Source organism: Panulirus ornatus, chromosome 64 (genome assembly GCF_036320965.1).
Source record: "Panulirus ornatus isolate Po-2019 chromosome 64, ASM3632096v1, whole genome shotgun sequence".
In the NCBI taxonomy this organism is placed as follows: domain Eukaryota; kingdom Metazoa; phylum Arthropoda; class Malacostraca; order Decapoda; family Palinuridae; genus Panulirus; species Panulirus ornatus.
In genome coordinates this window covers 20,058,797-20,082,552 of record NC_092287.1, presented here as the reverse complement: position 1 = coordinate 20,082,552, position 23,756 = coordinate 20,058,797, and the positions used below count along the sequence as shown (strand labels likewise).

General features: G+C 39.6%; 1 long non-coding RNA gene across 1 annotated transcript in view; it reads left to right on the top strand.

The window, feature by feature from the left end:
• LOC139746177 (uncharacterized) overlaps window positions 1-21,670 on the top strand; it is a 48,385-nt gene extending 26,715 nt beyond the window's left edge. The window contains exons 3-5 of the long non-coding RNA XR_011712086.1: window positions 13,227-13,351; window positions 16,901-17,025; window positions 17,722-21,670. This is a non-coding gene — a long non-coding RNA (uncharacterized lncRNA). The remainder of the gene's footprint in view (window positions 1-13,226; window positions 13,352-16,900; window positions 17,026-17,721) is intronic.
• The last annotated feature ends 2,086 nt before the right edge of the window (window positions 21,671-23,756 follow it).

Here is a 23,756-nt window from a genome sequence, read left to right as displayed (position 1 = left end):
GTTTACCCCAGACGCTTCACATGCCCCGATTCAATCCACTGACAGCACGTCAACCCCGGTATACCACATCGCTCCAATTCACTCTATTCCTTGCCCTCCTTTCACCCTCCTGCATGTTCAGGCCCCGATCACACAAAATCTTTTTCACTCCATCTTTCCACCTCCAATTTGGTCTCCCTCTTCTCCTCGTTCCCTCCACGTCCGACACATATATCCTCTTGGTCAATCTTTCCTCACTCATTCTCTCCATGTGCCCAAACCATTTCAAAACACCCTCTTCTGCTCTCTCAACCACGCTCTTTTTATTTCCACACATCTCTCTTACCTTTACGTTACTTACTCGATCAAACCACCTCACACCACACATTGTCCTCAAACATCTCATTTCCAGCACATCCATCCTCCTGCGCACAACTCTCTCCATAGCCCACGCCTCGCAACCATACAACATTGTTGGAACCACTATTCCTTCAAACATACCCATTTTTGCTTTCCGAGATAATGTTCTCGACTTCCACACATACTTCAAGGCTCCCAGAATTTTCGCCCCCTCCCCCACCCTATGATCCACTTCCGCTTCCATGGTTCCATCTGCTGCCAGATCCACTCCCAGATATCTAAAACACTTCACTTCCTCCAGTTTTTCTCCATTCAAACTCACCTCCCAATTGATTTGACCCTCAACCCTACTGTACCTAATAACCTTGCTCTTATTCACATTTACTCTTAACTTTCTTCTTTCACACACTTTACCAAACTCAGTCACCAGCTTCTGCAGTTTCTCACATGAATCAGCCACCAGCCCTGTATCATCAGCGAACAACAACTGACTCACTTCCCAAGCTCTCTCATCCCCAACAGACTTCATACTTGCCCCTCTTTCCAAAACTCTTGCATTCACCTCCCTAACAACCCCATCCATAAACAAATTAAACAGCCATGGAGACATCACACACCCCTGCCGCAAACCTACATTCACTGAGAATGGTTCTTCCATGGTTCTATCTGCTGCTAAATCCACTCAAAGATATCTAAAACACTTCACTTCCTCCAGTTTTTCTCCATTCAAACTTACCACCCAATTCACTTGTCCCTCAACACTACTGAACCCAATAACCTTGCTCTTATTCATATTTACTCTCAGCTTTCTTCTTTCACACACTTTATCTATCAAAGTCATTCACCAGCTTCTGCAGTTTCTCATGTGAATCAGCCACCAGCGCTGTATCATCAGCGAACATCAACTGACTCACTTCTCAAGCCCTTTCATCCAGAACAGACTGCATACTTGCCCATCTCTCCAAAACTCTTGCATTCACCTCCCTAACAACCCCATCCATAAACAAATTAAACAACCATGGAGACATCACGCACCCCTGCTGCAAACTGATATTCACTGGGAACCAGTCACTTTCCTCTCTTCCTACTCATACACATGCTTACAGCCTCAACATAAACATTTCACTGCTTTTTGCAACTTACCTCCCTCATCTTATACTCTTAATACCTTCCACAGAGCATCTATATCAACTCTATCATATGCATTCTCCAGATCCATAAATGCTACATACAAATCCATTTGTTTTTCTAAGTATTTCTCACATACATTCTTCAAAGCAAACACTTGATCCACAGTGCTCTTCCCCTATCTGATGCTCTGTACATGCCTTCACCCTCTCAATCAATACCCTACCATATAATTTCCCAAGAGTACTCAACAAACTTATACATCGGTAATTTGAACACTCACCTTTATCCCCTTTGCCTTTGTACAATGGCATTATGCATGCATTCTGCCAATCCTCAGGCACTTCACGATGAACCATACATATACTGATTATCCTCACCAACCAGTCAACAACACAGCCACCCCCCTTTTTTTATAAATTCCACTGCAATACCATCCAAACATGCACATATACATACCCATACATTTCAGTGTATACATACATATACAGACATATACATATATACAAATGTACATATTTATACTTGCTGCCTTCATCCATTCCCATTGCCACCCTGCCACCATAGAAAAACAGCACCTCCCCCTCCCCATGGGTGTGAGGTAGCTCTAGAAAAAGACAACAAAGGACACATTCATTCACACTCAGTCTCTAGCTGTCATGTGCAATGCACCGAAACCATAGCTCCCTTTCCACATCCAGGCCCCACAAAACTTTCCATGGTTTACCCTAGATGCCCTGGTTCAGTCCATTGACAGCAAGTCGACCCTGGTATACCATGTCATTCCAATTCACTCCTTTCCTTGCATGCCTTTCTCCCTCCTGTATGTTCAAGCCCCAATCGCTCAAAATCTTTTTCACTCCATCCTTCCACCTCCCATTTGGTCTCCCATTTCTTGTTCCCTCCACCTCTGAGACATATATCCTCTTTATCAATCTTTCCTCACTAATTCTCTCCAGGTGACCAAACCATTTCAATACACTCTCTTCTGCTCTCTCAACCACACTCTTTTTATTGCCATACATCTCTTAACCTTTCATTACTCACTCACATCAAACCACCTCACACCGCATATTGTCCTCAAACCTTCATTTCAAACACATCCACCCTCCTCTGCACAACCCTATCTGTAGCCCATGCCTCGCAACCAGATAACATTGTTGGAACCACTATTCCTTCAACCATAACCACTTTTGCTCTCCGAGATAACATTCTCACGTTCCACACATTCTTCAACGCTCCTAGAACCTTTGCCCCCTTCCCCACCCTGTGATTCACTTCTGCTTCCATGGTTCCATCCACTGCAAAATCCACAACCAGATTTCTAAAATACTTCACTTCCTCCAGGTTTTTTTTATTCAAACATATCTCCCAATTAAATTGTCCCTCAACCCTACTGAACGTAACAACCTTGCTCTTATTCACATTTACTCTCAGCTTTTTTCTTTCACACTTTACCAAACTCAGTCACCAACTTCTGCAGTTTCTCAACCTAATCAGGCACCAGTGTTGTATCATCAGCAAACAGCAACTAACTCACTTCCCAAGCCCTCTTATCCACAGCAGACTGCATACTTGCCCCTCTCTCTAAACCTCTTGCATTCACGTCCCTAACAACTCCATCCATAAACAAATTAAACAACCATGGAGACATTACGCACCCCTGCTGCAAACTGACATTTAATGGGAACCAGTCACTTTCCTCTTTTCTTACTCGTACACATGATTTACATCCTTGATAAAAAATTTTCACTGCTTCTAGCAACTTACCTTCCACACGCATCAGATTGGGGAAGAGCAGTGTGGTTTTAGAAGTGGTAGAGGATGTGTGGATCGGGTGTCTGCTTTGAAAAATGTATGCACGAAATACTTAGAAAAACAGATGGATTTGTACGCAGCATTTATGGATCTGGAGAAGACATATGGTAGTTTGGATAGAGATGCTTTGTGGAAGGTTTTAAGAGTATATGGTGTTGGAGGTAAGGTATTAGAAGCAGTGAAAATTTTTACCAAATATGTAAGGAATGTTTATGAGTAGGAAGAGAGGAAAGTGATTGGTTCCCAGTGAATTTGGTTTGCGGCACGGGTGCATGATGTCTCCATGGCTGTTTAATTTGTTTATGGATAGGGTAGTTAGGGAGGTGAATGCAAGAGTTTTGGAGAGAGGGGCAAGTATGCAGTCTGTTGTGGATGAGAGGGCTTGGGAAGTGAGTCAGATGTTGTTGGTAATATTCTGAAAGAAGAAATTTGATAGTAGATATGAATAAGAGCAAAGTTATTGGTTTTCAGTAGGGCTGAGGGACAAGTTAATTGGGAGGTAAGTTTGAATGGAGAAAAACTGGATGAAATGAAGTGTTTTAGATATCTGGGAGTGGACTTGACAGCGGATGGAACCATGGAAGTGGAAGTGAGTCACAGGGTGTGAGAGGGGGCGAAGGTTCTGGGAGTGTTGAAGAATGTTTGGAAGGCAAGAATGTTATCTCGGACATAATGGGTATGTTTGAAGGAAGAGTGATTCCAACAATTTTATATGGTTACGACGCATGTAATATAGTCAGGGTTGTGTGGAGGAGGGTGGATGTGTTGGAAATGAAATATTTGAGGACAATATGTGGTAATAAAAAAAGTGTGGTTGAGAGAGAAGAAGAGGGTGTGTTGAAATGGTTTGGACACATGAAGAGAATGAGTGAGGATAGATTGACTAAGAAGATATATGTGTCAGAAATGGAGGGAAGAAGGAGAAATCGAAGACCAAATTGGAGGCGGAAGGATGGAGTGAAAAAGATTTTGAGTGATTGAGGCCTGAACATACAGGAGGGTGAAAAGCAAGCAAGGAATAGAGTGAATTGGAACATTGCGGTATACCGGGGTCGATGTTCTGTCAATAGATTGAACCATGGCATGTGATGCATCTCGGGTAGACTATGGAAATGTCTGTGGGGCCTGGATGTGGAAAGGGAGCTGTGGTTTCGGTGCATTATTACATGACAGCACATCCACCCTCCTGCGCACAACTCTATCCATAGCCCACGCCTCGCAGCCATACAACATTGTTGGAACCACTATTCCTTCAAACATACCCATTTTTGTTTTCTGAGATAATGTTCTCGACTTCCAAACATTCTTCAAGGCTCCCAGAATTTTCGCCCCCTCCCCCACCCTATGATTCACTTCCGCTTCCATGGTTCCATCCGCTGCCAGATCCACTCCCACACATCTAAAACACTTTACTTCCTCCAGTTTTTCTCCATTTAAATTTACCTCCCAATTGACTTGACCCTCAACCCTACTGTACCTAATAACCTTGCACTTATTCACATTTACTCTGAACTTTCTTCTTTCACACACTTTACCAAACTCAGTCACCCACTTCTGCAGTTTCTCACATGAATCAGCCACCAGTGCTGTATCATCAGCGAACAAGAACTGACTCACTTCCCAAGCTCTCTCATCCACAACAGACTGCATACTTGCCCCTCTTTCCAAAACTCTTGCTTTCACCTCCCTAACAACCCCATCCATAAACAAATTAAACAACCATGGAGACATCACACACCCCTGCCGCAAACCTACATTCACTGAGAACCAATCACTTTCCTCTCTTCCTACATGTACACATGCCTTACATCCTTGATAAAAACTTTTCACTGCTTCTAACAACTTGCCTCCCACACCATATATTCTTAATACCTTCCACAGAGCATCTCTATCAACTCTTATCATATGCCTTCTCCAGATCCATAAATGCTACGTACAAATCCATTTGCTTTTCTAAGTATTTCTCACATACATTCTTCAAAGCAAACACCTGATCCACACATCCTCTACCACTTCTGAAACCACACTGCTCTTCCCCAATCTGATGCTCTGTACATACCTTCACCCTCTCAATCAATACCCTCCCATATACTTTCCCAGGAATACTCAATAAACTTATACCTTTGTAATGTGAGCACTCATTCTTATCCCCTTTGCCTTTGTACAATGGCACTATGCAAGCATTCCGCCAATCCTCAGGCACCTCACCATGAATCATACATACATTAAATAACCTTACCAACCAGTCAACAATACAGTCACCCCCTTTTTTGATAAATTCCACTGCAACACCATCCAAACCTGCTGCCTTGCTGGCTTTCATCTTCTGCAAAGCTTTTACTACCTCTTCTCTGTTTACCAAATCATTTTCCCTAACCCTCTCACTTTGCACACCACCTCGACCAAAACACCCTATATCTGCCACTCTATCATCAAACACATTCAACAAACCTTCAAAATTCTCACTCCATCTTCTCACATCACCACTACTAGTTATCACCTCCCCATTAGCCCCCTTCACTGAAGTTCCCATTTGCTCCCTTGTCTTACACACTTTATTTACCTCCTTCCAAAACATCTTTTTATTCTCCCTAAAATTTAATGATACTCTCTCACCCCAACTCTCATTTGCCCTCTTTTTCACCTCTTGCACCTTTCTCTTGACCTCCTGCCTCTTTCTTTTATACATCTCCCACTCATTTGCATTTTTTCCCTACAAAAATCATCCAAATGCCTCTCTCTTCTCTTTCACTAATAATCTTACTTCTTCATCCCACCACTCACTACCCTTTCTAATCAACCCACCTCCCAGGCTTCTCATGCCACAAGCATCTTTTGCGCAAGCCATCACTGCTTCCCTAAATACATCCCATTCCTCCCCCACTCCCCTTACCTCTTTTGTTCTCACCTTTTTCCATTCTGTACTCAGTCTCTCCTGGTCCTTCCTCACACAAGTCTCCTTCCCAAGCTCACTTACTCTCACTACTCTCTTCACCTCAACATTCTCTCTTCTTTTCTGAAAACCCCTACAAATCTTCACCTTTGCCTCCACAAGATAATGATCAGACATCCCTCCAGTTGCACCTCTCTGCACATCAACATCCAAAAGTCTCTCTTTCGCGCTCCTATCAATTAACACGTAATCCAATAACGCTTTCTGGCCATCTCTCCTACTTACATTCGTATACTTATATATATCTCGCTTTTTAAACCAGGTGTTCCTAATCACCAATCCTTTTTCAGCACATAAATCTACAAGCTCTTCACCATTTCCATTTACAACACTGAAAACCCCATGTATACTAATTATTCCCTCTACTGCCACATTACTCACCTTTGCATTCAAATCACCCATCATTATAACTCGGTCTCGTGCATCAAAACCACTAACACACTCATTCAGCTGCTCCCAAAACACTTGCCTCTCATGATCTTTCTTCTCATGCCCAGGTGCATATACACCAATAATCACCCATCTCTCTCCATCAACTTTCAGTTTTACCCATATCAATCTAGAATTTACTTTCTTACACTCTATCCCACAACTCCTGTTTCAGGAGTAGTGCTACTCCTTCCCTTGCTCTTGTCCTCTCACTAACCCCTGACTTTACTCCCAAGACATTCCCAAACCACTCTTCCCCTTTACCCTTGAGCTTCGTTTCACTCAGGGCCAAAACATCCAGGTTCCTTTCCTCAAACATACTACCTATTTCTCCTTTTTTCTCATCTTGGTTACATCCACACACATTTAGACACCGCAATCTGAGCCTTCGAGGAGGATGAGCACTCCCCGCGTGACTCCTTCTGTTTCCCATTTTAGAAAGTTAAAATACAAGGAGGGGAGGGTTTCTGGCCCCCCGCTCCCGTCCCTTTTAGTCGCCTTCTACGACACGTGAGGAATGCGTGGGAAGTATTCTTACTCCCCTATCCCCAGGGATATGAATATGTATATGTGTGTATATGCATATGCATTGGTAGCGCTAGGAAAAGACAACAAAGGCTACTTTTGTTTACACTCAGTCTCTAGCTGTCATGTGTAATGCATCAAAACCAGAGCTCCCTTTCCACGTCCAGGCCCCACAAAACTTTCCATGGTTTATCCCAGATGCTTCACATGCCCTGGTTCAATCCATTGACAGCACATCAACCCCAGTATACCACATTGTTCCAATTCACTCTATTACTTGCATGCCTTTCACCCTCCTGCATGTTCAGGTCCCGATCACTCAAAATCTTTTTCACTCCATCTTTCCACCTCCAATTTGGTCTCCCTCTTCTCCTCGTTCCCTCCATCTCTTACACATATATCCTCTTTGTCAATCTTTCCTCACTCATTCTCTCCATGTGACCAAAGCATTTCAATACACCCTCTTCTGCTTTCTTAACCACACTCTTTTTATTATCACACATCTCTCTTACCATTTCATTACTCACTCGATCAAACCACCTCACACCACATATTGTCCTGAAATATTTCATTTCCAACACATCCACACCTCTGCATAACCCTATCCATAGCCCATGCCTCGGAACCACATAACACTGTAGGAGCCACCATTCCTTCAAACATACCCATTTTTGTTCTCCGAGATAATGTTCTCGCCTTCCACACATTCTTCAACGCTCCCAGTATCTTTGCCCCATCCCCCACCCGATGACTCACTTCCACTTCCATGGTTCCATCCGCTGCTAAACAAAAACTGACTCACTACCCAAGCCCTCTCATCCACAACAGACTACATGCTTGCCCCTCTCTCCAAAACACTTGCATTCACCTCCCTAAACCCCATCCATAAACAAATTAAACAACCATGGAGACATCACGCACCCTTGCCGGAAACCGACATTCACTGGGAACCAGTCACTTTCCTCTCTTCCTACTCTTACACATGCCTTACATCCTTGATAAAACCTTTCCACTACTTCTAGCAACTTACCTCCCACACCCGTATATTCTTAATACCTCCCACAGAGCATCTCTATGCCTCCTCCATATCCATAAATGCTACATACACACCCATCTGTTTTTCTGAGTATTTCTCACATACATTCTTCAAAGCAAACACCAGATCCACACATCCTCTACCACTTCTGAAACCACACTGCTCTTCCCCAATCTGATGCTCTGTACATGCCTTTTCCCTCTCAATCAATACCCTCCCATATAATTTCTGAGGAATACTTAACAGACTTATACTTCTGCAATTTGAACACTCACCTTTATCCCCTTTGCCTTTGTACAATGGCACTATGCATGCATTCCGCCAATCCTCAGGCACTTCACCATGAACCATCCATACATTGAATATCCTTACCAACCAGTCAACAACACAGTCACCCCCTTTTTTAATAAATTCCACTGAAATACCATCCAAACCCACCGCCTTGCCGGCTTTCATCTCATCTGCTGCAAAGTTTTCATTACTTTTTCTCTGTTTACCAAACCATTCTCCCTGACCTCTCTCACTTTGCACAACACCTAGACCAAAACACCCTATATCTTCCACTCTGTCATCAAAAACAGTCACCAAACCTTCAGAATACTCACTCAGTCTCCTTCTCACTTCACCACTACTTGTTATTACCTCCCCATTAGCCCCCTTCACCACTGTTCCCATTTGTTCTCTTGTCTTTCGCACTTTATTTACCCCCTTCCAAAACAGTTTTTAATTCTTCCTAAAATTTAAAGATACTTTCTCACTCCAACTCTCATTTGCTGTCTTTTTCACCTCTTGCACCTTTCTCTTGACCTCCTGCCTCTTTCTTTTATACATCATGCAGTCATTCGCACTACTTCCCTGCAAAAATTGTCGAAACACCTCTCTTCTCTTTCACAAACAATCTTACTTCTTCATCAAACTGCTCACTACCTTTCCTAATCTGCCCTCCTCCCACCTTTTTCATGTCACAAGCATCTTTTGTGCAAGCCATCACTGCTTCCCTAAATACATCCTATTACTCCCCTACTCCCCTTACATCTTTTGCTCTCAACTTTTTCCATTCTGCACTCAATCTCTCCTGGTACTTCCTCACACAAGTCTCCTTTGCAAGCTCACTTACTCTCACCACTCTCTTCACCCCAACATTCCTTCTTCTTTTCTGAAAACCTCTACAAAACTTCACCTTCGCCTCCACAAGATGATAATCAGACATCCTTCCAGTTGCCCTTCTCAGCTCATTAACTTCCAAAAGTCTCTCTTTCATGCACCTATCAATTAACACGTAATCCAGTAATGCTCTCTGGCCATCTCTCCAACTCACATAGGTATACTTATGTACATCTCTGTTTTTAAACCAGGTATTCCCAATCACCAAGTACTTTTTCAGCACACAAATCTACAACTCTTCACTATTTCCATTTGTAACACTGAACACCCCAAGTACATCAATTATTTCGTTCAACTACCACATTACTCACCTTTGCATTCAAATCACCCATCACTATAATCTGTTCTCATGCATCAAAGCTGCTAACACACTCACTCAACTGCTCCTAAAACACTTGCTTCCCATGATCTTTCTTCTTATGACCAGGTGCACAGGCACCAATAATCACCCATCTCTCTCCAGCCACTTTCAGGTTTAAAATCTTATTTATTGATTTCATTAGTGCGTTCAGTACTATACAACCTCATATTGTGCTAAGGAAATTACGTTTTTTTTGAAGGTAAATAGAACCTCATTTCTTGGATATAGACCACAATTGCAAAATTTAGAAATGTTAAATCTCGTACCATATTTAAGAACATTGCTGTTCCACGGGGCTGTGTTTTATCACCTATATTATTTACTTTATATACAAACGACTGTTCTAGTAACAATGGAACCTGTTCTGTTATCAAATATGCTGATGACACCATGATTATTGGACAGATAAGGGATGAATATGAATGTGAATATCAGGCTCAAGTTAATGACTTTGTTCAATTGTGTGATGAAAGTTGAATCTGAATATCAAAAACACCAAAGAAATGGTGATTGATTTTTGCACAAAAGAAAAGTGCATTGAACAACTATTTATCAAAGGAGAGCAAGCAGACATTGTGCACGATTATAAATACTTGGGTTTGATATGATTGATGGTAGTCTAAATGATGATGTTAACACTAAAAAGTTGATGGAAAGAATTCATTTTTTAAGAGATCTGAAAAACCTGAAAGTTCATAGGACTATTCTTTGTATGTTTTATAAGTCATTCGTAGTCAACACTTTGCTTCTATATAGCATTATACCATGAATGTTCCAGTGTAGAAAATAAGAATAAACTTAGGAAAATTGTAAAAATAGCTAGTAAATTGAGTGCTACTGTAACTACACTTGATGTATTATATTCAAAATATGTTTTGAATTAACTGATAGAATTATGAATGATTCTCACCATCCTCTGAATGATAACTATGTGTTTTTAAGATCAGGCAAAATATTGTGTTTACCACTGGTAGAGGATGTGTGGATCAGGTGTTTGCTTTGAAGAATGTATGTGAGAAATACTTAGAAAAGCAAATGGATTTGTATGTAGCATTTATGGATCTGGAGAAGGCATATGATAGAGTTGATAGAGATGCTCTGTGGAAGGTATTAAGAATATATGGTGTGGGAGGCAAGTTCTTAGAAGCAGTGAAAAGTTTTTATCGAGGATGTAAGGCATGTGTACGGGTAGGAAGAGAGGAAAGTGATTGGTTCTCAGTGAATGTAGGTTTGCGGCAGGGGTGTGTGATGTCTCCATGGTTGTTTAATTTGTTTATGGATGGGGTTGTTAGGGAGGTGAAAGCAAGAGTTTTGGAAAGAGGGGCAAGTATGAAGTCTGTTGTGGATGAGAGAGCTTGGGAAGTGAGTCAGTTGTTGTTCGCTGATGATACAGCACTGGTGGCTGATTCATGTGAGAAACTGCAGAAGCTGGTGACTGAGTTTGGTAAAGTGTGTGAAAGAAGAAAGTTAAGAGTGAATGTGAATAAGAGCAAGGTTATTAGGTACAGTAGGGTTGAGGGTCAAGTCAATTGGGAGGTAAGTTTGAATGGAGAAAAACTGGAGGAAGTAAAGTGTTTTAGATATCTGGGAGTGCATCTGGCAGCGGATGGAACCATGGAAGCGGAAGTGAATCATAGGGTGGGGGAGGGGGCGAAAATCCTGGGAGCCTTGAAGAATGTGTGGAAGTCGAGAACATTATCTCGGAAAGCAAAAATGGCTATGTTTGAAGGAATAGTGGTTCCAACAATGTTGTATGGTTGCGAGGCGTGGGCTATGGATAGAGTTGTGCGCAGGAGGGTGGATGTGCTGGAAATGAGATGTTTGAGGACAATGTGTGGTGTGAGGTGGTTTGATCGAGTAAGTAATGTAAGGGTAAGAGAGATGTGTGGAAATAAAAAGAGCGTGGTTGAGAGAGCAGAAGAGGGTGTTTTGAAATGGTTTGGGCACATGGAGAGAATGAGTGAGGAAAGATTGACCAAGAGGATATATGTGTCGGACGTGGAGGGAACGAGGAGAAGTGGTAGACCAAATTGGAGGTGGAAAGATGGAGTGAAAAAGATTTTGTGTGATCGGGGCCTGAACATGCAGGAGGGTGAAAGGAGGGCAAGGAATAGAGTGAATTGGATCGATGTGGTATACCGGGGTTGACGTGCTGTCAGTGGATTGAATCAGGGCATGTGAAGCGTCTGGGGTAAACCATGGAAAGTTGTGTGGGGCCTGGATGTGGAAAGGGAGCTGTGGTTTCGGGCATTATTGCATGACAGCTAGAGACTGAGTGTGAACGAATGGGGCCTTTGTTGTCTTTTCCTAGTGCTACCTCGCACACATGAGGGGGGAAGGGGGATGGTATTCCATGTGTGGCGAGGTGGCGATGGGAATGAATAAAGGCAGACAGTGTGAATTGTGTGCATGGGTATATATGTATGTGTCTGTGTGTGTATATATATGTGTACATTGATATGTATAGGCATGTATATTTGCGTGTGTGGTCGTGTATGTATATACATTGTGTATGGGGGTGGGTTGGGCCATTTCTTTCGTCTGTTTCCTTGCGCTACCTCGCAAATGCGGGAGACAGCGACAAAGCAAAATAAAGGAAATAAATAACCACTGCAAAAAACATGCAGGCATAAGAATTCATTTGTATGTACTAGTATTAAACTCTCATGTTCATTGTTTGTGACAGGATTGATGATAGTCTAAATGATGATGTTAACACTAAAAAGGTGATAATTTTTTAAGAGATTTGAGAAACCTGAAAGTTGATAGGAATATTCTTTCTATATTTTATAAGTCATTCGTAGAGTCAACACTTTGTTTTTGTGTGGCATCATACTATGAATGTTTCAGTGTAAGATATAAGAATAAACTTAGGAAAACTGTAAAATGAGCTAGTAAATTGGGTGCTAATGTAACTGCACTTGATGGATTATATTCAAAATATGTTTTGAATTTAACTGATAGAATTATGAGTGATTCTCACCATCCTCTGAATGATAACTATGTGTTTTTTAAGATCACACAATAGATTGTTTACCATTCTAAAAAACATGCAAACATAAGAGTTCATTTGTACATACTAGTAAGTATTAACCTCTCATGTAAACTCAAAAAGATAATTGTTCTTTGTTTGTGACAGTATTGATGTTGGTGTGTGTATGATAATGATGCTGAACCAAATCTTTCTTCTTTTATTGTATGTGTATACTCTTAGCTATTGCAGTTTTATATTATTTTCTTTTACCTTGTGCATGAGATTGAATATGTATTGCAACATGGCTCTGGATCCACAAAGAGTTTCAATTTGTATAATGAATTATAAATTGACTGAATTAAGTATTATTTATTGTTAATTATTGAATTATTAAAAGATAAAACCAGAAAACAGTCAGAGTGGGAAAGACAGAGAGAGAGAGTATGGGAGTGAGTGAAGTTGCCAAGGGAGACTTCCACACCTCATTCCTCTTCTCCAGGATGGGCTACTCACGAGAGATATGAGGAAGAGGCCTCCACATGCGTCTTAGTCCACCATGCACTCCCACTTCCATCCTGGGGATATCACCCATACCACTCACCCAGCCCAAGCCCTTCTGTTAAGGTAAGAGTCACTGGCTAACTGGTGGTGAGATAAAACTTTTGACACAAAACTCTATTTCTCCTGTGTTACATGAATCAGAACTTGAATGTGAAGTAAAGTATGAGTTAGACATAAATAAGAAGATTAGAAATATACTCATTTCATTTATGAGCAAGTAAATGTAATTAAAATGAGAAGAAGGTAGCATTGTCATCTGGGAATAGAAATGTGATGAAGAATGCACAAAAATAACTCAACATTAGGATCAAACGTGCTAAATTACTACATAAAAATGAGGCTGAACATTGTATTTGCACTAATGATTCTAGAAATACTTGGATTGGGCTAAAGCAGTTGTGTGGCTATCAAACAAAAAGTTCTATACCTGATCCACATGATACAGCTGAGTATGTGAAGGAGCTTAATCTTTTTAATGCCAGGTTTGATGATAAGGATTCTTCAAAGGCATGCTCTGATGTCCTATCTATTACATATTGTGCAAATGACCTGCCAATTGTAGTTTCTCAGGAATATGAACTGTTTTCTTAGAAAAAATGGTGAAAATTGGTAACATAAGTGGGCCTGATAATTTACGTGCCAAATATTGAAATCTTGCTGCGTACAATTGTATAAACCTGTAAATGTTCTATTTCAAGCTACTCTGAACCATTGCAATGCAAAACATCAGACATTATACCTGTACCTAAGATTCCATTACCTATTGTTAAGAATGACCTAAGACATGTGGCTCTCACATCATTTGTGATGAAATGCTTTGAAGTCATTGTTAAAAACTGTCTAAATATCTAGATTCCATCAGAGATACTATGCAGTTTGCATACTGAAATGGAAGAAGTGTTGAAGGTGCAACCAACCAGAAACATTGTTATTCCATCAAATTACACAACATCTTGACATGCCTAACACTTATGCAAGAGTTGTATTTATTGATTTCAGTAGTGCATTCCATACTATACAACTTCATATATGTAAGAAAAAATTATATTCTTTGAAGGTGAATAGCATCCTTATTTCTTGGATATATAGTTGCCCAACAAATAGACCACAAGTTATAAAATTTAGAAATGTTAAATCTCTTACCATATTTACAAACACTGGTACTTCACACTGCTGTGTTTTATTACCTTTATTATTTGCTTTTTATTCATATGATTGCACTAGTAACTACTAAACCTGTTCATTTATCAAATATGTTGATGACACATTGATTATTGAAAAAATAAGGGATAAATATGAATGTAAATATTGGGCTCAAGTTAAGGACTTTGTTCAATGGTGTGATGAAAGTTACTTGAATCTGAATATCAAAAAGACCAAAGAAATGATGATTGACTTTCACAAGAAGGAAAAGTGCATTGAACAACTGGTTATCAAAAGAGAGCAAGTTGATATTTTGCACGATCATAAATACTTGGGCTTGATTATTGATGGTAGTCTAAATGATGATGCTTTTGTATAGCATCATACCATGAATGTTTCTGTGTGAAAAATAGGAATATACTGAGGAAAATTGTAAAAATAGCTAGTAAATTGGGTGCTAATGTAACTGCACTTTATGTATTATATTCAAAATATGTTTTAAATTTAAGTGACAGATTTATAAGTGAGTCTAACCATCCACTGAATGATAACTATGTATTCTTAAGATCAGGCAAAAGATTGTGTTTACCATAGCAAAAACATGCAGACATATGAATTCATTTGTACATACCATTAAGGCTTAAACTCTACAATCATGTGAACTCTAAAAGGTAATTGTTCATTGTCTGTGATGATAATGGTATTGGGGTGTGTATGGTAATGTTTCTGAGCCAAATCTGTTCTCTTTTAATGTATATGTATACTCGTAGCTACTACACTTTTACATTATTGCTTTTCCCTTTTGTAAGAGACTGAATGTTATAACATGGCTCTGGATCCACAGAGTTTCAATTTGTACAATGAATTACAAAGTGACAAAACGAAAGTATTATCATTATTATTACTAATTATTAAATTATTTTTATGAAATATAATTTTTTCTATCATACTTTGTCGCTGTCTCCTGCGTTAGTGAGGTAGTGCTAGGAAACAGACGAAAGAATGGCCCAACCCACCCACATACACATGTATATACATGCACGTCCACACACGCACATATACATACCTATACATCTGAACATATACATATATACTCATGTCCATAATTCATACTATCTGCCCTTACTCATTCCCGTAGCCACCACGCCACACATGAGGTGACAGCCCTCTTCCCCCGCATGTGCGCGAGGTAGGGCTAGGAAAAAACAACAAAGGCCACATTCGTTCACACTCAGTCTCTAGCTGTCATGTATATTACTAATTTGATAATTAGTAATAATAATAATCAATACTTTGTTTTTGTCAATTTGTGGTTCATTGTAGAAATTGAAACTCTGTGGATCCAGAGCCATTTTATAACACACATTCAGTCTCATACACAAGGGAAAAGTAATAATGTAAAAGTGTAGTAGCTAAAAGTATACATATACATTAAGAGAACAGATTTGGCCCAGATGTGTGGAAGTCAAGAACATTATCTTGGAAAGCAAAAATGGGTATGTTTGAAGAATAGTGGTTCCAACAATGTTATATGGTTGCGAGGCATGGGCTATAGATAGAGTTGTGCGCAGGGGGGTGGATGTGCTGGAAATGAGATGTTTGAGGACATTATGTGGTGTGAGGTGGTTTGATCAAGTAAGTAATGAAAGGGCAAGAGAGATGTGTGGTAATAAGATGAGTGTGGTTGAGAGAGCAGAGGGGGTGTTTTGAAATGGTTTGGTCACATGGAGAGAATGAGTGAGGAAAGATTGACAAAGAGGATATATGTGTCAGAGGTGAAGGAAACAAGGTGAAGTGGGAGACCAAATTGGAGGTGGAAAGATGGGGTGAAAAAGATTTTGAGTGATTGGGGCCTGAACATGCAGGAGGGTAAAAGGCGTGCAAGGAATAGAGTGAATTGGAACGATGTGGTATACTGGGGTCAACGTGCTGTCAGTGGATTGAACCAGGGCATGTGAAGCGTTTGGGGTAAACCATGGAAAGTTTTGTGGGGCCTGGATGTGGAAAGGGAGCTGTGGTTTCTGTGCATTATACATGACAGCTAGAGACTGAGTGTGAACGAATATGGCTTTTGTTATCTTTTCATAGTGCTACCTCGTGCACATATGGGGGAGGGGATTGTCATTTCATGTGTGGCGGGGAAGCGATGGGAATGAATAAGGGCAGACAGTATGACTTATGTACATGTGTATATATGTCTGTGTGTATATATATGTATACGTTGAGATGTATAAGTATGTATATATGCGTGTGTGGACATGTATGTATATACATGTGTATGTGGGTGGGTTGGGCCATTCTTTTGTTTGTTTCCTTGCGCTACTTCACTAACGCGGGAGATAGCGACAGAGTATAATAAATGAATATATTAAACTATTAAAAAGATAAAACCAGAGAGAGAGAGAGAGAGTATGTGGTAGTGAATGAAGTTGCCAATCAAGACCTACCCACCTTGTCTCTCCTCTCCAGGATGGGCTACTCACATGGAATAGGAGGAGGAGGCATCCACACACTTCTTAGTCCACCAAGCATACCCACATCCATCGTAGGGATGTCACCCAGACCACTCACCCAGCCCAAGCCCTTCTGTTAAGGTAAGAGTTACTAGCTAATTGGTGGTGAGAGAAAACTTTTGACACAATACTCTACTTCTCTTGTGTTACATGAATCAGAAGAGCCTGAAGCATATATGAGTTAGACATAAATAACAAGATTAGAAATATCACTCATTTCATTTATGAGCAAGTAAATGCAATCAAAATGAGAAGATAGTAGCATTGTCATCTGGGAATATGAATAATTCTCACCATCCTCTGAATAATAACTGTGTTTTTAAGAACAGGCAAAAGATTGTGTTTCCCATTTTGAAAAACATGCAGACATAAGAATTCATTTATACGTACCAGTAAATATTAAACTCCACAATCATGTGAACTCAAAAAGATAATTATTCATTGTTTGTGACAGTATTGATGTTGGTGTGTGTATGATAAAGTCATTGAACCAAATCTGTTGACTTTTGATGTATGCGTATACTTTTAGCAACTGCACTGTTACATTATTACTTTTACCTTGTGTATGAGACTGAATGGGTATTATAACATGGCTTTGGATCCACAGAGTTTCAATTTGTATAATGTATTACAAATTGACTAAATAAAGTATTGATTATTATGATTATTATTAGATTTTTATAAGATAAAACCATAGAACAGCCAGAGTGAGAGAGAAAGTGTCAGAGTGAGTGAAGTTACCCTGGAAGACTTACCCACCTAGTCTATCGTCTCCAGGATGGGCTACTCACGAGGAATAGGAGGAGGAGGGGGAGGAAGAGGCATCCACACACTTCTTAGTCTACCATGCACATCCACATCTATCCTTGGAATGACACCCATACCACTCACCAGAGGAGCTGCCTGTTGGTGGAGTATGGCAGCACCATCAACATCTAAAGCTCAAGTTTCTACAAGAAGCTTCTTCAGGCCTGCTATAGTTGAACTAGACCTCAGCAACATCCATAGTGTGGATGTGTTTAGAGGTCTGAAAAGGTGATGAAAGTCGTTTATGAGGTGGCCCTTCATGTGATACATAAGGAAACTGAAACTAATCATTTTAAGTTTTGCAAGAGGAGGTTAAATGCCTCAAAGTGTAGTGTTGAGCTGTGGTGCTACAACTATAGGCTGTTATGGTTGCAAGAATTTTTTTTTTTTTTTTTTTTTGCTTTGTCGCTGTCTCCTGCGTTTGCGAGGTAGCGCAAGGAAACAGACGAAAGAAATGGCCCAACCCACCCCCATACACATTTATATACATACGTCCACACACGCAAATATACATACCTACACAGCTTTCCATGGTTTACCCCAGACGCTTCACATGCCTTGATTCAATCCACTGACAGCACGTCAACCCCGGTATACCACATCGCTCCAATTCACTCTATTCCTTGCCCTCCTTTCACCCTCCTGCATGTTCAGGCCCCGATCACACAAAATCTTTTTCACTCCATCTTTCCATCTCCAATTTGGTCTCCCTCTTCTCCTCGTTCCCTCCACCTCCGACACATATATCCTCTTGGTCAATCTTTCCTCACTCATTCTCTCCATATGCCCAAACCATTTCAAAACACCCTCTTCTGCTCTCTCAACCACGCTCTTTTTATTGATATATAATATAATATAAAGTGTAGCTGAAGTGCCAAGAGTGACACCAGGGCTACTATGAGCTTCTCTAGTGTGTGAGTCATAATGATGAGCCCCACATCATGTGATGTTGCCCCCTTATAATGTCCAGCATTGTTAATGATATCTGAAGTGAACTGTTCTTAATACTGACACAAAAATCATTGTCCAGGATGACTCAGTCCCCTGTACTCTGTCCAGTAAGTTCAACCTTGAAGGTTAATAAGGAAACACTGTTGTGCTCCTAACTAATAGATCTCATTGTCATTTAATTACCGTATATGTCCCGCATAAACTACTGATGTAAATATGAACTTTTCTCTGGAGTGTTTACCAAATGCAAATAAGATGTCCGTTACTTGTGGTGTTGATGTGTAGGTGCATCAAGTTGATCATGCACGTATTCTGATCTCTTGAGGTATAGTGTGTCAAGACATTGAATTATCTTCTGTTGTGTCATGCACTAATTCAGGGTGATGGGAACATTATTCTGTAAGAGGGAGATAAGGCAAAAGAGACCAGCAGAAAGAGAAAGAATATAATCACTACTGACATTTTTTTCTCTTCAACAGAGACAGAATTGTATGCACTGGTGTAGCTAATTAGTTGTATGACGCCTGATACAGAGAAGACAGTGTAGAATGGACAAGTAGAGTGTGGTACTGTATGGACAGACAGAGTAGACGGTGCAGTACTGATAGTATGGACAGTTTCATATGGACAGAATGGACGGTGCCATATGAATAGACAGTACAGACAAGACAGAGTGGAAGGTGCAGCATGGATAGAGTGGACAAAGCCATTTGGACAGAGTTCAAAGAGGCCAAAAGGGGTCATCACAGCCATCTTAGAGATGGCTGCAGGTACCACACAACCAGACTGATCTTTGAGAAAACCTTGAAGCCTCGGAGGCCGAGGAAGAAATCTTACAGGCGAGGAATAGGGTTATTTAAGGTTTGGTTGTCTCCACAAGGACACCACTCAGTAGGGGAAGAATTTGGTACCATATGCAAGGGAGATGCCCAACAGCTGTCCAAGGAACAGATGATCCACATCTCCAGCATTTTGTTGGACTCTGCCTTGGCAACCATCAAACTTTCAAGAGGAAGGCATCATGGTTTGGCAAATGTAAGAGAGCCAATAGGTTGAGATAATGCAGCTGGAAGGTTTACGTTCGAATGATGGTGTTTATACATTCACTAATGAATGACAGAGTTAACTTAATGGATTTTAAGTTCCAGTTTGTGGGAGTAATTTTGAAAATTGTGTTAAATGTCAGACTTTAAAGGTTCATATCTACTAGGTTGGCCAGATGGTGGAAATGTGTAGACACAGCCATACCAGGTTATATTTACCCCTCACTAAAGTCATCTTCCTTGCATAATTATGGAGGTAATGAAATTCACAGGTTCTTGATTTTGCAGTAATTACCCAATGAGATAATGGCACAGTATTTGCCTGTGTTGCATATATCCCATCTGCTGTTGAAAAAGAATAATGCCAGGTGACTTTGTGAATCTATGATAATGTAAAGATAGATATTAATGGGGGAAACTAATTCGCCATTACCAGACATTTGAATAGGTGAGTGGAGGGAATTCCATGTTATATCACGATGCCCCACTTCCAGCTTGGCACTGGCGTACCCATTCACCCGAAACTCAGGATTTGTGTGCGTATGTATGAGTGCTACTCTTATGACTATTGTGTGAATCTTCAGAGGAGCAAGTTGTACTCTTGTGTTGTCCTGTCTCAACCATGTAAGTATATACTATGTCTTTACTCATGTGCACACACACACACACACACACACACACACACACACACACACATGCATAACCCATGCTTTGATTTAGTATTTTCTTTAGATGGATACCTTACACTTTCATTAAAGACAAAAATTTTGAAAACATATACAAAGATATGCATGTAGATATATGTGCATGCATCTAGATTTGGTGGAAGAATTCTTTATATATTGACAAATGTGACTGTAGACTTAAGAATCTGGTACAAACATAATGGTTATTGTGATAAATGATTTGTTTATGATAAACATGTGTTGCATTATAATTGTTGTTCAGAACCAAGGTCTTTAAGCCAGAATTGATAAGATATTATAAGAAATAGGAAAAAATGTCTTAAACACATAAACATTTATAATTTGAAAGGACAGAATATATTTCTCTCTGGTTATCTAAGAGAAAATCCAGTACAAGAGAGCTAGTTTAAGGTGGGAGTATTTCATCTTTTAACAAATTATTTACTATTACGTCCCTTTTCTTTCATGATCATCATTTCTTATGTTTACTTCCAGGAAATGCCATTTAGCTAACATAAACATTTGGTTCAAGTATTTGATCAATGTTCTCCAACGATAAAGTGTATAACTCTTCATTCGTGAAGTTCATTTTGTGTAATGGATCGTGCTTTACAAAGTTGTGCCTATCTACACAAATGTTATACCTCCCAGGTAAAGATATTTTGTAAAAATTGCGTATGATTGACCTAGATATGCCTTTTATAGATATTCATATTTAGTTCTACTGAGGGACAATACCTAACACTTTCGTGTTAAAGTTTATCACTTGTAACTGATCATGCATTACAAAGGTACTCCACACAGTTTCTTTAACCCTTCTAATTTCCTATGTCTCGCTCTTGATTCTATCCTCACAATCAGTGTATATGGTTTGTGTTCTCTGTATCCTTACCATCCTTATCATATCATTAGTCAGATGAAGTGGAGAACACGCTTTTGAACCTAGCAACTCTACTCTGTCACATATTGTTCAAGAGGTGTTACTGGATTCCACTTATCAGTGTTTACACTGGGAGTGACTAGTCATCTTCTGATTGGAAAAATTTGTCTATCATATGAGCTTTATGATTTTGATAAGACTGTTGGAATTCCATATTCTGTTTGTCATTTAATAAACTTTAATTTTTCAAAGATAAAAGATTATGAAAATTGATAGTTTCTCTCTTGTTGATATAGACTCTCTCTCTCTCTCTCTCTCTCTCTCTCTCTCTCTCTCTCTCTCTCTCTCTCTCTCTCTCTCTCTCTATCTATCTATCTATCTATCTATCTATCTCTGACAAAATACTTTCATTCAATTAATATTGTTAAGGAAAACGTAAATAATTCTTTATTAATGTTCCTCAAAACAAAATAAGAAAATCTTTTTTTTTCAAAGTATACTCAATGGACCTTACTAAAATTCTGAAGATTAGAAACTCATAAAATTTGTTAAATCTCTGATCTTGTGCTAATAATGATGACAATTTTCTCAATGCAATATAAATTAATTTATGTCAATTAGTAAAACCCTGGTAAAGAACTCTCAATATGATATTTGAGGCAATTATGTATATGTTATTGAAGATATTACTGAAATCTACATTTTTTTTTTTTTTTTTTTTTGCTTTGTCGCTGTCTCCCGTGTTTGCGAGGTAGTGCAAGGAAACAAACAAAAAAAATGGCCCAACCCACCCCCATACACATGTATATACATACGTCCACACACGCAAATATACATACCTACACAGCTTTCCATGATTTACCCCAGATGCTTCACATGCCCTGATTCAATCCACTGACAGCACGTCAACCCCGGTATACCACATCGATCCAATTCACTCTATTCCTAGCCCTCCTTTCACCCTCCTGCATGTTCAGGCCCCGATCACACAAAATCTTTTTCACTCCATCTTTCCACCTCCAATTTGGTCTCCCACTTCTCGTTCCCTCCACCTCCGACACATATATCCTCTTGGTCAATCTTTCCTCACTCATTCTCTCCATGAAATCTACATATGAAATATTTAAGTTATTCACAGAATGTAAATTTTTATGATAGCTGTGTTAGTCATGTTACATACATTTCTGTACCCTGTGCTCCAGAAAAGTTATGGGATTTTATTCATTATCACAAAATGAGATTAAATACAGTTTTCCATGTACTTTCAATAGAAATTCACTGGAAAAATACAATTTTACCTTATGTTTTCTATAGTGATATATTATTGGTTTTTAGATTAAGTAACTGTGTAATTCATTGCTTCGGGAGTAAAGCTTTCGATCATCACAATATACCATAAGAGTGTTTAAGGTCCACCTTAGGGTTTACATTATTCAACAAAGTAATGTTTTATGGTGGGTTTATGTTTCTTAATTGTTCACTACAGGGACGAGTTAATATAGGAAGTGAGGAATTGGGAAGGAGTTATTAATGGGTGCCAGGAGTGTGATAATGAAGGATCAGAGAAAAAAAGTATTATGTCGGAGATCAATAGATCCTGGTGCTCAACATAGAACTTTGCCTGATCGTCAGTAAGAAATCAGTTATAATGGTTGTTTATGTTCTGCCAAGTCCAAGTTTGGCAGGGGCTCTTGTCTTATGACAGACTGTTCCTTTGATTCATTTGTAGTGTTATCTTTTTTTTGTATGTATAGGCTGAACTGATAAGAATAATAAGGAGTTAGAAATTTATCTAAACACACTGTTGATAGAATATACATCTACTATATAAATTTTCTTGTTGATTTTATGCATTTTTTTAAGTCTCTTAGTGGAAAACCATTTGTGTTAATATGTAACTGATTCATAAAAAGTTAAAAAGTCATTGTCTCATCAAAAGTTCATGAGACTAGATAAACCTTTTTTCAAGAAACTTACTGATTCATATTTGTCACTGTAGCCAATAGTGGTTTGTGTCAGTATCTTTGTCCCTCAGTATAGCAAGTCAATCATTACTCCATCATACAACTATGAAGTGGCTTGTGTCAGTGTCTCTGTCCAACAGTAAAGTCAGTATACAGATGTCAGAGCCTAATGGTATAGGCAGTATACAGACATCAGAGCATAATGGAAGAGGCAGTATACAGATATCAGAGCATAATGGTACAGGCAGTACACAGACATCAGGGCCTAATGGAAGAGGCAGTATACAGACATCAGAGCCTAGCAGTAGAGGCAGTATACAGATATCAGAGCATAAAAGCAGAGGCAGTATACAGACATCAGAGCATATAACGGTAGAGGCATTATACAGATGTCAGAGCCTTGTAATGCTTGATAAGTTACAAGTGATAAACTTTAATATGAAAGTGTTAGGTATTGTCATTTAGAACTTTATGAAAATAT